General features: G+C 32.5%; 1 long non-coding RNA gene across 2 annotated transcripts; it reads right to left on the reverse strand.

Moving 5' to 3' along the window:
- Positions 1–326: 326 nt before the first annotated feature.
- Positions 327–7,145, reverse strand: LOC127867031 (uncharacterized). Of its 2 annotated transcripts, XR_008043229.1 has the most exons (8): positions 6,805–7,145; positions 4,740–4,839; positions 4,316–4,484; positions 3,961–4,159; positions 3,444–3,526; positions 3,210–3,230; positions 2,938–3,020; positions 327–1,885 (listed from the first exon to the last, which is right to left on the reverse strand). It is a non-coding gene; the product is annotated as an uncharacterized LOC127867031 (long non-coding RNA). The 2 variants fall into 2 exon arrangements; XR_008043228.1 differs by lacking the exon at positions 6,805–7,145 and having other exon boundaries at positions 4,740–5,208.
- Positions 7,146–7,732: the final 587 nt, after the last annotated feature.

Raw genomic sequence — 7,732 nt, forward strand, 5'->3', positions numbered from 1 at the left:
GCATAAAATATAATAGAAAGAGTGTATTTTAAGCACTGAAAAGTTATGCCGATGTGTCATCCATATATTATTTGTTGAAAACAATATAAAAGTTATAATTAATGTTGTTATACACGTATAATCACCGCTGACTTTGACAGCATTATCATTATATAAAAACACTAATAATTAAATATGAACCAAAGCAAACACTTATCAAACACGTAGTTTAATATTATTTTAAATCACTTACATTGTAGTATATATACTTACTGGGAGTGCACATGTGGATCAATTGTTAGACCCTTGTTGGTGCCAACTTAAAATAATATGTACCAACAGGAAAATTATAACAGTGTGACTCAATTCTGAATATACAGCACCAAATCGAACACGATCAATTTCGCATACATGTCAAAACACTTAATTACATTCCAGATGGCAGATAACATGGTTAACATAATGATTAATCACTTAAAACAACCGACATTATAGCATCATATCGCAAAGTGTATAAACATGATAAATTATTAGCTTTGTGCATGCATTTACATATCACATATGAATATATGTTTCAAATATGTTTTGTTCTAGGTAATCTACAGCTTGTTCAAGTGTGTGTACATGAAGAGTATTCGAAAAAAAAACAAGTAAATAGCTTGTGTTAGAATGCATAAAAGAGGTCAGTCGCAAACGCGATAAATTGTTTTAACAATATCTTAGTCTGGGAAATGGGTATGTTAATTGATCTTTAACCATAAATGAGACAAACACATAACTAAATCTGGCATCTTAGTAATTTTCATCGTCGTTGAATTATAAACTTCAATTAAAACATGGGAAAAAATGCAAAACTCCTCGCGAATTTTTGTAGATCAAGCAATTTTGATATGAAAAACATATAAACATACCAATTATATACACAAAGCAAATATGTGAATTGATAGCTTATGTGAATATCTACACGCAAAACAAATGCACACAAATCTGTGTTGGAAATTATTGTAATATTTAACAACTATTTAATCAATTCTAGTGCGATATTTACGCAATAATTTACATTTTGGTAAATTTTTACTTTAAAATATCTATTAAGTACTCAACTGCAAGTCAGACACCTGTCATTCAAAACAAATTTAGTAAAATTGACAAAATATTCATTTGTATTCTTCATATTGTAGCAGTAGTTTAGCAGTAGTTTTTTTATGTTATTTACATTTATCTTATTACATCTAAAAGTGTTTGTTTGTTATGCTTGAACAAAACGTTTGTTTCCATTTATCCGACTGAATTTTGTTGTGCCTTCTCTGAACGTTTAGCCTTCTAGATTGATTTTTTATCATGTTTGCTATATTCATTTATATACACCAAGTTTAGGGTAAAAAATAACTTGTATAGTGAGTAACTCGTAGAAATTCGTCATAGAAAGTACAAAGAAACACTCTTTGGCCGAACTATATACCAATCCTAATTTGTTCGGCGATATGATTATGAACAAATAACGTTTTTGACTGAACCGTATTAATAAAACATTCAAATACAATAAGCACACATATATCGTTTTCGAAAAGAGTATATAGAACAAGAAAACACAAAAAAATGTGGCAACTTCATCCTTTAACGTATTCTCCTAAACGTGCATTATATGTGTAATATTTTTTTTAAGTTAAAAGTCCTCGTCGCTTTTTTGTTTCAATTAAATTTCTGCAAAAGTCTTTGACATTTTTCCAACTTCTGTTGTGAAGGTCATTCTCACATTCAATACATGCAAGTATTTCTTTTTTCCCTGGTAATTTACCCATTATCAAAAAACGATCAAAGTGTCTGTGGACAGCTCCTTTTTCGTTTTCACTCCATTGCTTTTTGGCTGCTTGTTTTGTTCTCCTGGTATTTGAAGTACCCTTTTCTGTACATGGATAATAAAACACCATATGACGTCGCTAACTGCCGTGTGTAAGATATTCATATTAAATATATACTTCAGTACAATTTTTCATAGCAAAATTACGACAAAAGCGTCCAGGTACTTACGGCACCTGATAATGACATCGATGTCACACGACAAATTTGGAAACATTATTTTGCCTAATGAATCAAACAATTACTTTTTTAAAGATTGACTGAATACACCGACGTAGCATGTCATAACATATACCAGGTTATAACATGTTATCAAAGTTCGAAAAAGTATACAATGAATATTTTTTACAGATACTAATAAGACAAAATGTATGCACGGTTAAATGAAAGGTATTGTACTTCTCTGGACAAATGTGTTGGAAGAAAAAAGAACTGGTGAACGGACTGCGGTTCACGGTAAATCCTGTATGTATTGTGCGGTGGTGGGTATAAAATGAACTATCTTTTCTTACCCATGTCAGAATATATCGTATAGTAAAATATCGAGTAGACGCTATTGTTTTTTTTTTGTCGTTAAGATAAAATATCAACCAATGTCCATATGTAACACGCAAGTTAAATTTCCTAATGTCTCAGAGTTTCATACACAGTAATTGGCAGCGTATAAGTGTTATACTGAAAATTAAAATTAATGATATTACACTTCTTGGATAAGCGATAATTAACGTTTTTGTGATTATGATGAAGTCGATCTTTATAGACTACAGTGGTTAATACACATGCTCACCAGTTTCATTGACAGGTGTAAGTTCTAAATTCTTTGTGTATATGAAGATTTTGAAAGACAAGTAGTTCATAGTCACTACAACTGGTAAACAATATTTTTATTCTTTTAAAATTCGTAAAACGTGTGCTATAACATGTTAATATAATGATCATCGACGTACGTGTTATGTTAAGCCCAAATACCAATTAGCATCACCCGGATTAAATATTGGCACAATATAATTTAATGCAAAATTACGCCAATTTCACTGAAGACTAAACCAAACCAGAAAATACGCCTTAGTAGCTTCGACATAGTAAAATTTTACAAACCGTCTCATCGACTTCTTCCGTGTGTACGGATGTTGTTTGTCCTGGTCCCTGGCTGTCCGTAGATCCAGTAGTCATTGTGTTGCCTATTCAAAACAACAATAAAAAATGGTATAACACATAATTTAGTCAGAGTTAAAAAGTTCGTTATTCATGAAACCATTTAGTACAACACATTGGCATTAATTCCTTGTACAACAATTACAATAATTTCATGATGTTCATAATATGATTTTAGGCATGTGTAGCAATAACAAAATCACTGTGAAACATACCCTTTTTTGTTCCGTACATTTCTGAAAATGCAAAAAACAAATACACATTATCAGACAGAACGCATTTCAAGTAGAGCTTGACGACGTTCAATGATAAACCATTTTAATTCACGGCTAAAAGTTATTTAACCAGAAAATACGCCTTAGTAAGGCAAAATTACGCCCATTTCACTGAAGACAAAACCAACCAGAAAATACGCCTTAGTAGCTTCGACCTTGCGAAATATTACAAACCGTCTCATTGACTTCTTCCGTGTGTGTGGATGTTGTTTGTCCTGGTTCCTGGCTGTCCGTAGATCTAGTAGTCATTGTGTTGCCTATTCAAAACAACAATAAAAATTGGTATTACACATAACTAGTCAGTGTTAGAAAGTTCGTTAGTTATGAAACCATTAAGTACAACGCATTTGTATTAATGCATGTGTAGTAATAACAAATCACTGTGAAACATACCCATTTTTTGCTCCGTGCATTTCTGACAATTCAAATAACAAATACACATTATCAGACAGACCGCATTAAAGTAGAGCTTGACGACGTTCAATGATTAAACATTTTAATTCACGGCAAAAAGATATTTGAATATCTGTATTTAAAATGAATAACTCATGAATGAACATGAATGTAATCATAAAACTGATTGGCTATATTTATAAAAATAATAATTCAAAAGACATTTAAAGCTTATTTTAAATGTGATAAATATCAGTGATAAATCCATCACAGATGACATCTTTACAATAGAATGTACCTTTCTCCATGGAAGTGTTGGTACTCCATAATCATATCGGAGTTCCTCGCCAATTGCAATGTCTCTGTCGGCGAAAGTGCATAGATGGAGAGTTTGGTTGACTTCAACTATTTTCATTACACAATATTGTTTTGCGTCTCCATTTTCGGCATCATTTATCATTCGACCCTCATGAAATATATCGTTGGTAGCGTCAGTGCTGAATAAGACATTTAAATAAACACTTCTGTTGCTTTAAACTAAAATAACGCGCATGCCAAATTTAATTATTATGGTGAAAAATCTAAAGATAATTCCTCTTCTAATGGCGTGATTTAAACGTTTGATGTGCAAAGTAAAGATAATTTGTAGTTACCAGCAAGATTTGTCTCTGTATTTAAAAAAGTAAATGAAGCTGCCTTGACCCTCCTTTTCATACTCCTTTTCTAATTGCCGTGCATGTTTTACTCGTGTTATCAGATCCCCTTTGTATTCGAGAAGAAAGTCTCCTTTTTTAAAAGGCTTAGTGGCAAAGACTCCTTCGCCTGAAATATTTATATTTGTAGACATTTTATATTAATAATCATTTTGGTCATATAATTGAAGGCTAGATATAGGCGCCAATAGTGTTTTATTAATAAATAATCAATAGATCTTTATGCTACTTCCATACTTCTGTCCAGTATTAAGTAACCCAATAGTCCATGTTTGTTTGCTTCTTTTTAATGGAAAGTGGCTACGATGTTCTTTTATAATTTCTAAACGACTTTAAACATAACCATATACAAAAATATTTGTACCTATGACATCATTGACGGTTTTACTTCAAACCCTGGTGGATCAACGTAATTCTGGCAGTACGTTCTTGCGAGATCAAGGGGACTTGGACCCTTTTGGCTACTAAATGTTAAAATGGAAATGTCGATGAGAAAAACAACAAGAGCTGTCAGAAAACAGCGCGCTCGACTATTCAAGAGCTTGACAGTATAAAGTAAGCCACCATGGGGAAATTGTTCATATTCAATAAGGTCAAGGTACTATAGTTATATTCTAACTGGAAGAGGACCATAATTGAAACATATTGATCCTATGTCAATGTCTTGTAACTTGTGAATATGTTACTATGTCGTAATAAATAAGTTTAAACCAAACATATTGATCGCTTATGTTTTAAAGAAGTGGTACATTATAGACGATATTGAGTTCAGCTTTCCACAAAACATATGAATTGAACATTTGTAAAGACATAAAACAAACTAATAAGATTGTATTTCAAGTTTGATAGCAATAGCTTGGGTGGGATGGTTGGACGGTCTTAAGAAAAAACAAATTGCTTTTTTAACATGTTAAAAAAAAATAAGAAAAACAAAAACATTTTTTTTTGGGGGGGGGGACTTCTAGGGTGGGGCGTGTGGGATGGTTTGGGTGAAGACCATTGTGGTGAATCAGGTAAGTGTTGTTTTGTCAAAGTATGAATCAACTTTGATCTTAAATAAAGAAGTTATGGCAATTTAATCAAAATTTATTAATTTGACCGTCAGATTCAATGTCAAAGGTCAAGGTAAAATTCAACTTGCCAGGTGCAGTACCCTCATGATAGTAAGAAAGTATTTGAAGTTTGAAAGCAATAGCCTTGATACTTTAGAAGTAAAGTCGATGTAAACACAAAATTTAACAAAATATTCAAAGTTACTAAGTGGAAAAAGGGCCATAATTCTTACAAAATGCTTGTTACAGTTGTCTGCTCTTGTTTATAGATTGTGGTCATGTTGGTCAAGAAGTATGCAAAATATGAAAGCAGCATGTCAAGGGACAATTAAAATATTTGAGGTGGTACGCAAAGTTTAACAAATAATTATTAATAATATGCATATTCTAAGTGGAAAAAGGGGCCATAATTCTTACAAAATGTTGTTTACAGTAGTCTGCTCTTGTTTATAGATTGGGGTCATGTTGGTTCAGAGGTATGCAAAATATGAAAGCAATATGTCAAGGGACAAAGACAATATTTAAGGTGGTACGCAAACTTTAACATAGAATAACCAATAATATGCATATTCTAAGTGAAAAAAGGGGCCATAATTCTTACAAAATGCTTTTTACAGTTGTCTGCTCGTGTTTATAGATTGGGGTCATGTTGGTAAAGAAGTATGCAAAATATGACACCTTATGTCAAGGGACAAAGAAAATATTTGAGGTGGAACGCAAACTTTAATAAAGATTTATCAATAATATGAATATTCTAAGTGGAAAAGGGGCCATAATTCTTACAAAATGCTTGTTAAAGTTGTCTGCTCTTGTTTATCGATTGGGGTTATGTTGGTAAAGAAGTATGCAAAATATAAAAGCAATATGTCAAGGGACATAGAAAGTATTTGCGGTGGTACGTAAACTTTAACAAAGATTTATCAATAATATGCATATTTTAAGTGGGAAAAGGGGCCATAATTCTTACAATATGCTTGTTACAGTTGTCTGCTCTTATTTATAGATTGGGGTCATGTTGGTAAGGAAGTATGCTTAATATAAAAGCAATATGTTTAGGGACAATATTTGAGGTGGTACGCAACCTTTAACATTCTAACGCTCACGCTCACGCTAACGCTCACGCTAACGCCGAAGCCGGAGTGAGTAGGATAGCTCCACTATATATATATATAACGAAAAACTGCCTAGAGCTCTACTTTGTTTAACGTATATTTATAAAATATATTCGTGGAATATGTACCGTAAAACAAGCTTTGTAATCAAATGATATTTATATAAATCGATCTTTAGAATTCGTCTTCCAGTATTACTTTAACGTTTACATAAAAACGCTTTTTAATAGTAATTGAAAGTTGTAAACATAATTAAAAAACTTACCTTAGTTTAATGCGTTTTTTCGCTCGAAACTCCATTTTTCCAACTTACTTTCACTAAATGATATAAATACCGAGTGTATGATTTTTAAACAGCGCAACCGGGGAACTGTTATAAGCCTGGATACACACTCGATTGTAATTTGGTCAAAAATTGTGTATATTTTGTGCATGCCACAAACCCGCTAATCGGGGAAGGCGTTGGATTTCTAATTTAAATTGACAGTTTGGTATTTCATACACGTAGATTAGAGATTTTCGCCTAAAACCAACCGGGGAATTCCCCGGTTGGTAGGTGTTCCCCGGTTTGTTGGTGTGTATTCATACAATTTGCCCCGGTTGGTAGGTTTTACAAACTCACACACACACACACACACACACACATAAGTTACTTTACAAATGATTAATGTTTAAATATCAGTATGCATAAATAACATAAATTGAACTCCTTAAATATTTAAAGCGACCAATTAATGACTGTTACTACCAAGCAGTATTATACAAAACAGGAATTGCAAAACCCGATGCGCTATATGTTTCCCTATATATCCGTTCTGTTTCTTTTAATAACATTGCTATTACTACTTTGATAGTCTTTGTATTTTAAGAACTATAGGTTAAGTTAATTTGCTTGTGCCCTGTTGTTTATTATAGTGCATTTGAGTCCAGTTCTTGTAACGATGGGCTTAATTAATGCGAGAAAGATGTCTTCCCAGATAAGAAATTGACTAGGCTATCCGGATTAACTGTATACTTTTATAAGATACTTCCTTTAAATGAAGCATTTTATAAAAGCGGGCAGCGTACCTGATAGGCGGATAAGTGGACTGCAAAGTACAATATTGGCCGACACATAACGCACAGACATGAAGCCAAGCTTTCCCATGACGATGCTTAAATAATTTTACTTACCCGTATCTGTACATATTAGG

Source organism: Dreissena polymorpha, chromosome 2, assembly GCF_020536995.1.
Source record: "Dreissena polymorpha isolate Duluth1 chromosome 2, UMN_Dpol_1.0, whole genome shotgun sequence".
Lineage (NCBI taxonomy): Eukaryota > Metazoa > Mollusca > Bivalvia > Myida > Dreissenidae > Dreissena > Dreissena polymorpha.